Source organism: Botryllus schlosseri, chromosome 4, assembly GCF_051294905.1.
Source record: "Botryllus schlosseri isolate E-star chromosome 4, Bs_hap1, whole genome shotgun sequence".
NCBI classification, from domain to species: domain Eukaryota; kingdom Metazoa; phylum Chordata; class Ascidiacea; order Stolidobranchia; family Styelidae; genus Botryllus; species Botryllus schlosseri.
In genome coordinates, this window is record NC_137239.1 from 7,669,058 (window position 1) to 7,677,156 (window position 8,099).

Sequence of the window (8,099 nt, forward strand, 5' to 3'; positions counted from 1 at the left end):
GCATATATCCACGAATGCATTGCGAGAACTCACAGGAACGGTCCCATGCCGTCTACTGGCAGCTGAACGACGCTTCCGCCTAATCGGCCATCTAGTGCGGCATCAAGACGAGCAACCAGCCGCCGCCATCATCAATCACATTCCCACGGAGCCATGGCGCAGAGGTGGCTGGAATCGGAAAACATGGCGCTCGACAATGGAGACTGACCTAGCGCAACGCGGGCTGTCGCTTGAAGACGCCCACGACCGCCTACGTTGGAGACGCTTAAAACGAGCCTAAACTGATTATCTTGATGTTTTTTTTGTTTCCTGTTTTCTTTTGCCCTTTTCATTTTATTTTATCTAATTGAAAAGTCGATATATATATGTATACCGCCCGCAAGGCTTAGTTTGTAAGGACGCGACTATTCGGCGTCTGGCCACATCAATATCGAAGGTCTCCGATAATATGCGACAATCATTTTGTGCCTACATTTCACCGTCGACGATCTTTATGCGAGCGCAAACGCGAAAAGACTTTCTCCCGTAATTGCGAATGCAGTTAGACTCAATCGGGTAAATTAGACGTTTTATTTTCATTTTCAGTAGGGGTAGGCTACCAAGCAAGAAATTGTATGACAATTAAACACGCGAAGCGTGAAGAAAAATTTCACTACTATTTTAGTTTATTGTAATGTATGGCGATTTACTGAAAATGTGACTGGACCCTGGATCTGCCAATGCGTCGGAACTGATATTTTAGTCATCAACATCCCAAGTGTCGCACTCAGACTTGTAATTTTTGGTTGGCATTGCAAGTTCACAATCTGAGCAGTTTATTTTCGCTAATATAATAGGAAATTACCTCGCGGGCCACGCAAAACCCTCTCGCGGGCCACATTTGGCCCGTGGGTTGGCCACCCCTGATACAGACAGGCCCATTCGACAATTTCAGAGCCGGAGCTGGAGCCGGAGCAGTGGTAATAATGCGGCTCCGGAGCTGGAGCTGGAGCTAATGTATGATAGAAGAAAGCGCTGGAGCTGTTTAAATTTACGGCTGCTCCAAAGTCCTGTATTCAACCAATCAATGAAATTGATATAAGGAATATGTCGTTGTCAAATGCAGTGGTTCTCAATCGCCGGTCCGCGACGACTTTCCAGCCGATCCGCGAGGTACATTACAATTTTAAACCTATATTTCAAGATGCAATATGTTTAAGGCTTGTCAATTAATTAAATAAATTAAACATCAAATTTCAAACTCATTCGTGAAGTAACAGTAGGTCAGGAAACGTGTTCGATTTGACTTGAAGTTCGAACTGTGTCATTTGACGACATGCGAGCGATTCTTTCATTATGTGAAGGACCGTAACTGCCACATCCCAAACGGATCGGGGCCGAGCTTGAAGGGGACCCAAATTTATTTCGCGAATGAACATAACATATAGAGCCTTTTCCGAAACTTCAATCAACTTTTTTCATTTTTTTTTCGCGCCTGGCGCGGTTTAGTGTCACTAAATGTCTTGACTATTGGGTGCCCTTCCCTCACGAAATACTCATGATTCACAAAAATAGGAATTTCGGCGTCAACCATTACCGAGGCACGTCGCGCCAACACATCATGAAGTTTGGGCTTACGTATGACTACGAAAAGTGTGCGAAAAACTTGCCAGCGAGATGAATCTGGCCGGAGAGGACTGCCCTTTGTTGACCGAAAACTTCGATATATATATATATATGTCTAATTGTCCATAGGCACCAAAATGGCTGGCCGAATCTCGCTGTACTGGCAATCCGTACCGACCGGCAGGACCGTAACACCCGCATCCCAAACCCCCCAATTGGAGGGGGCCCAATTTTCTAGGGAGGCCCTTGAATATTTCGTAAATATAGGACCAGGACAAATGCCAGACCACACGGAAAATTATTTGCCAGTGAAGAAATACTAATTTGGGATCGTGTGCGTCCTTGGGTGAATTCAGAGTCTAGTCACTATGTAACAGACAGTAGGTCACGACATATTGATATGCAATGAAGTAATTATTCCAATAGGCCCACCCGCATATGTTTATTATTAATAATTACGTGTCCTAAATTTTCTAAGACGACACTTCAATCAACCCTACCGGTAAATCTGATAATTCTGAGTATAAAAAATTTACTGCAATATATATGCAATTTACAATATTATTGATCGATTCAGTCATGAATTGTAGAAAGTTCTCGCACTTGTCGCGATTATGTCACATAAACGCCCTGCCTATACTGAGTACATTTAATGTAAAACGTTGAGAACCACTGGTCTAATGTAAAAAATCTAGTAGGCGTATAAGGATCCTCCTTGATTTGATATGTTTATTGTATATTAAAAATAAAATCAGTGCGATTGAGGTGTTGGCAACTGTATAACTTGTTGATTGGGTAACATCGGTAGCAAGTATAGAAACTGTCAGAAGCCGAACACATTGACCCGTCTGACCTGGACCGTTAAGGCGAACGCTTATATAGGCTACCCTTGCAAGTCCTCGTCGAAATTGTTAGCAAAGCAACGGAAGATATTGATTGCATTGGATTATTATAGCATTTGATTTCTCAGTTGATATGTATGGCGACGCTTGAAAAGTCAGCATGTCGGCTACTTCAGCATAGTGTAGCCTGAGTCGTCGCTATGTATCGTATTATCGTGTAGGTGGCACTTCACTGAAATATAGGGTTGGAAGTAGCAATATGACGCCATATTACGTCATATGGGTCACGTTCGCGTTCATACAGAACCTTTCAAACAGGCTCATTTTCACACGAACCTGAACCTTTCAGGGGTTCACACCATTCCAACTAATCAGGTCTTTGGTCTGACCCGATCGGGAATCGAACCCACGACCTACCGATCAAGAAGCCAAACGCTTCACCATAACGCTACCTTGAGTAGGTGGCGAGGTACCGTAGTGGTATAATCCACAGCTACAACACCAATGAGTGGTGAGTTCGAGTCCGGCAGAGATTGACTCCAGAACTCCTACCTAAGTGTTGGAGGTTTATCTTGGCTCTTCCTCGCCATCTCATCCGCATAAGCGGTGTCTCACAAAAGCCTTGAAGTGTGTCGCCCTTACAGAATAAAAAAATAGGAAGTATCGGCTTGGTGTAAGTGACCATTGTAGTAGAAAAACACCATGATTACCACAAACAACATTTGGGTTGAGTAAATCGTAAATGCAGATAATGTGAGTCTTCTGGCTTCGACGAACTTACGAGTAAGCAAGTATTGGGGAATCTCGGCAGACTGGGGATGCGGGCCACATTATCATGTAAGACGGGAAACTGTCCGCGGGCCGTAAAATGACTTGACTTGACTCGGCATATCAGAAATGTGGATTGACTCGTGACTCGGAGCAAAATTCTCAGTGAACGTCCTGGGGGATAGGACGTGCCTTCAGCGCGATCATTACGTTTGCGAATTGGTCCGGAGAAAGCCTTTGTAATTAATTCCTGGGGCATTTGTCTCGCATACAGCGATACTGTGTGTCCATTGCTAGAGTTGTAGCCAGACGTTCTAAGACAGTGGTTCCCAACCTTTTTCGTCTCGTGCCCCCCTTGGCCGATATTTGAGTTAAAATTCCCCCCTGTGAAAAAGTTGCCTGTGACTAAAAAAATGTGCTTTTTAACGTGCAACCATTTGTAGACTGAGCAATTGATGGCCAAACATATTCAGATAAGTTCGAACTATGGCGAATGCGGACCGCACTAAACTTTGGTAAAGTACAGTCAAATTTGACCTGAATTTGACCGGTCGGGTAGCCGCTGACGAAATATAAATCGTCAAGTCCGTATGCTATGGACTTGAGTTGAATCGATGAATTTGGTACGGTATGTTTTTCACGTTAACTCATATGTTGTCTTAAAAAGTTAAACAATTCCACTAGCGGCCTTGTGCTGAATTCGGCTTGCCCTTGTCCTGCTTAGTAGCAATTTGGTCGAGAGGCTGTCGCGGACCCAACGAAATCGTCTCGTTAGCCTCATTTTATCGGGGAGTGTAATATATACGGAAGACATTTAAACATACACCTAGCATGAAATCCGTCAAAGAAACATTCAATTGTAAAGAACTAATTTCTACTTAACAGTTCTATACCATAAAAATCTAAATACCTTGTGAACCCAGTGTATCGTCCGATCCAATGCCAAAGCCAGCTTTCCCCTAAAAAAATATGACAGATTCCCCCCTAAAAATTTCAAAATCCCCCCTCCCCCCCCCCCCCCGGTTGGGAGCCACTGTTCTAAGATGATCGGATCTGGCGGCCATATGCGCCCAGCTAGTGAGGAAGCCGAAGGTCCTGCATCAAAAGGTAGGAGTAGCGGATCTGTAAGCCACTGCCCGGATGACACCTCGGTAGTTATTTCAGGAATCGCTAAACCTCTGCGACGGTACAATCCGATCACTGTCAATCGCAGTTTAGTGCGAGTCATTGACGGTTCGTACAAGGAAATTAAGTTCATTCCCTCAGGAAACCTTTGTGTAGTTTGTTCGAACTCAAATCAGGTGACGAAACTCCTGGCGTGCACCGATCTTGGAGAGGGAAAATTAAAATTGAAATCAAGGCAGAGCTATATCCAGAGGTGGTCAAAGTAGTCACTGTCGCTACTCAAGTAGAAGTAGAAGTAACGCCGGAATTTCTACTCAAGTAGAAGTAGCAGTGGTGGTTCACAAGTAAGTAAGTAAGTAGGTATTCTACGCCTATTTTTGCCTACACAACTGAAAACTGTCAAGTAGAAGTAGAAGTAGTCTAAAATCATAACTACTTAAAAAGTAGAGTGAGTAGAAAAAATCTACTTCAAGTACTTCAAAAAGTAGAAGTACTTCGTTACTGACCACCTCTGGCTATATCGTAGTAAACCAGTGGAAAGTCAAGGCGTCATATCGAATGTTCCTATCGATCTATCCGACCAGTAAATACTTGAAGCTCTTGAAAACTCTCGTGTCACGTTCGTACGTCGCTTTCCGTATCGTGGTGTGTTAAAGGTCCAACGAAGAGTGCCTCTGTTCTTTTATGTTTTGCGTCTCCCACTCTACCAACTGTGGTGCAAATAGGTTTTCTTCCATTCCGGACCAGGGTCTATAATCCGCCACCCAGCACTCGGTGTTTCAATTGTAACCGTTTCGGGCATAAAGCTAAGTATTGCAGGAGCGCGCAGAAATGTACGAAATGTGGACAGTTACATACATACGACAATTGTAATAATGAACTACATGGTGTCAATTGTGGCTTAGCCCACTCCGCGGGCTATGCAGGATGCTCTCGGTTTAAGAAAGAGGCGCGAATTCAATCTATTATGGCTAATGATAAGTTAAATTATTGGGACGCGCGTAAATTGGAAGAACAGAAAACCGCCCCTAAAGAAGCGGTAGTTGCTGAGACACGATCAGGAAGCTCTGTACGTCTGAACACAGAGGCGCATACACAGACAGAACGAGCGTCGAAGCCCGTTGCGGATTCGAACGCCGTCCCCATGCCCAGTAAATCACAGAGCTGTGCATGCCTTGCTCAAACAAATGGTAACATAACGATCCCAACCGAATCCTTCTTCACCTTCATTGCAGAAGTGATCAAAAATACCCTGCTTTCATTTGCGGAGAATATGATAGTTGATATCGCATCGATCATCGCGAAGTCCCGGTAGAAAACCTCGGTATATCTGTACCGATTCCCAGAATCAATAACGAAGTAGCGATGGACTTATCTGCCAACAGAGCAACTACACCAAATAGGCCAACCACACTGTAAAAAATAAAAACCTCGATTTACCGCGAAATGTTTGGAAGCACGGTAGCCAGACATTTCGTGGTAATCTAACATTACCGTTAGTCAATGTAAATTTAACTTACACTCGTCCGGTAATCTCACTTTACACGCCAGACTGTAATATTACAGTCACCTCCGGTATATCTAATCTACATGTTCTCCTGTACATTTGCGATCGAGACTGTCGTTTTACCGCCTACCTACCTACATGCTGTCCCTGTAAATCAGGATTACATACCAGCTTGTAAATTCACGTACATCCATACCTATCGCAAAGCAACCCGATGCAAAAATATCGCAACATTTTCTTCACATTTCCTAAACGACATTGGAACAAACTGTATATTCATTCATGATATCACGATGAAGTGGTTATCAATGGAAAAATATTGCTTCTGGAGGTCTAATTCTTCTTTAGGAGACATGCAGTAACACGAATGGTCTCAAGAAAACGTGAATTAATTCCACCACCGGCCAAACTTCCAATTTTTTCTTTTTCTCGTTCTCAGTCCTTCTGTGTAAGTAGTATCTTGCAGTTCCACTAAAAAGAATTCATGCGTAAGTCGCTATCTAAAGCAAAGTTCCTAACCTGGACAGTGGACATGACATTATAAAGACTAAGGCAAATAGGCTAACAAAAATATAACATGTTTTGAAGTACCGGTACTGGCACATTGTGTGATGACGGCTCCGCCTTTTACATGACATAGCAGAGATTCATGACTTCATCTCTGTATTGAAGCAAAAGGTCCCTAATTTAAGGTGGCATGTGTGGCAAACAAATCCAGCAGCGGATGAAAACATATCTATGCTATGGCCCGAAAATGACATTACCAAGCCAACAGTTTCAACCCCTCCGCAGCGGAGTATGTGGTCACTATATAAGTCGACAAATATCCCAAAATAGAACAGAGAATGCGGCGAATGAAATATATCAATCATGAAATCTAAGTCATCGAGGGCTGGTGTGCAGAGTCAGATATTCACGGTAACAAATACTATGTAGTACTGTATTACCTTTTAAGATGCGTATTCCATTCAGCATTCCTAGGAATCTTCAACGATCGTGTCCACTTTCTTCAAGCACAAAAAGCTTCGCTCCACCCTTTGCTCAAATCTCACTAATAGCCACTGGCCAGACGACACTCGAACGATTTCGAAATAAATGGTATTCATCCGCTGACACATGACACCAATAATATTTACTGGCCACGTTATAATGTTTGATCTGGGTCGTTTTTTCCATACAGAAACATTTATCATTGCATGTAGTCCCTTTTTTCATCTAATTTCGTATAAATTGATATATAATATATATTCCATGTGTTGTTCACTACTTACTGTACTTACCTAACTAGACGCTGCCTGTGATGTCACAGTTGTGCGTTGGTTGTTTACTACGAATCCCAGAAAAAGCAGTCACCTAATGTATCCTATTGCAGGTCGCCTTGTCCGCCATTATCAAATGGTCAGCTGAGCATGCGGTGCTGATATTTCTAGTTTCCCCGAGCAATATTACACATCCTGAACTAATTTTCTAACTTATCAGCCTTATCCGTGACAAGGAATGTAACCAGCGAGACTGGCCGTACAGCCATTGCCTTATAATATAATATGGCTACGGTGTACCACATTAGCTACGATTGTCAGTTATTTCTTGTACCCTACTAAGCTTAAATTGATACTAGGGCCAACAATTTCGGTATGACAGACCCCAGTCTCGCAAACGAGGTTCAATCAGGTCAAATCACCTCTAGAATGATATATCAGTAACATTCAGTTCTACGTATACATTGGCTGCAGCGATTTTGAAGCTAATCAATTTTGCCAATAGCCCGGTAAACTGCAGTAACGAGTAACTGTCTGTAATTTTGCGAAGAAATTCTGGCAACTCACTTTACAGCTATATTAAGGTAATATTACATATCAAAATGTAAAATGACAAGCTACGCACAGTAATTGGCTGCGACCGGTAATTCGTGGTAAAATTTACAGAGATTTCCCAGTAAATCTACCAGATTTTTTACAGTGCATAGTTTCGAATGTAGAACCGGTCATCTCCATCCCTGACATGCAACGGTTTGAGCCACATGGCTTCACCTTGGCGACACCAATTATTGCCTCTATTGCCAACCCGCAATAGTTCATCTATTCCTGACTCCAATGTATCGAGTAACGGAACACAATGCCGATAAGAATCATGCAATGGAACTGTAGAGGGATATATCGGAAAGTTCACGAATTGAAATATTACTTGGAAAATCCTGACAAAATGCCCGACATCATTGCCCTGCAGGAAACGCACCTGAGCGATAAGTACAC

General features: G+C 43.0%; 1 long non-coding RNA gene across 1 annotated transcript; it reads right to left on the minus strand.

The window, feature by feature from the left end:
* Positions 1 to 6,105: 6,105 nt before the first annotated feature.
* LOC145436966 (uncharacterized) lies at positions 6,106 to 7,808 on the minus strand. The gene is made up of 2 exons (XR_013914512.1): positions 6,795 to 7,808; positions 6,106 to 6,318 (listed from the first exon to the last, which is right to left on the minus strand). It is a non-coding gene; the product is annotated as an uncharacterized LOC145436966 (long non-coding RNA).
* Between the last annotated feature and the right edge of the window lie 291 nt (positions 7,809 to 8,099).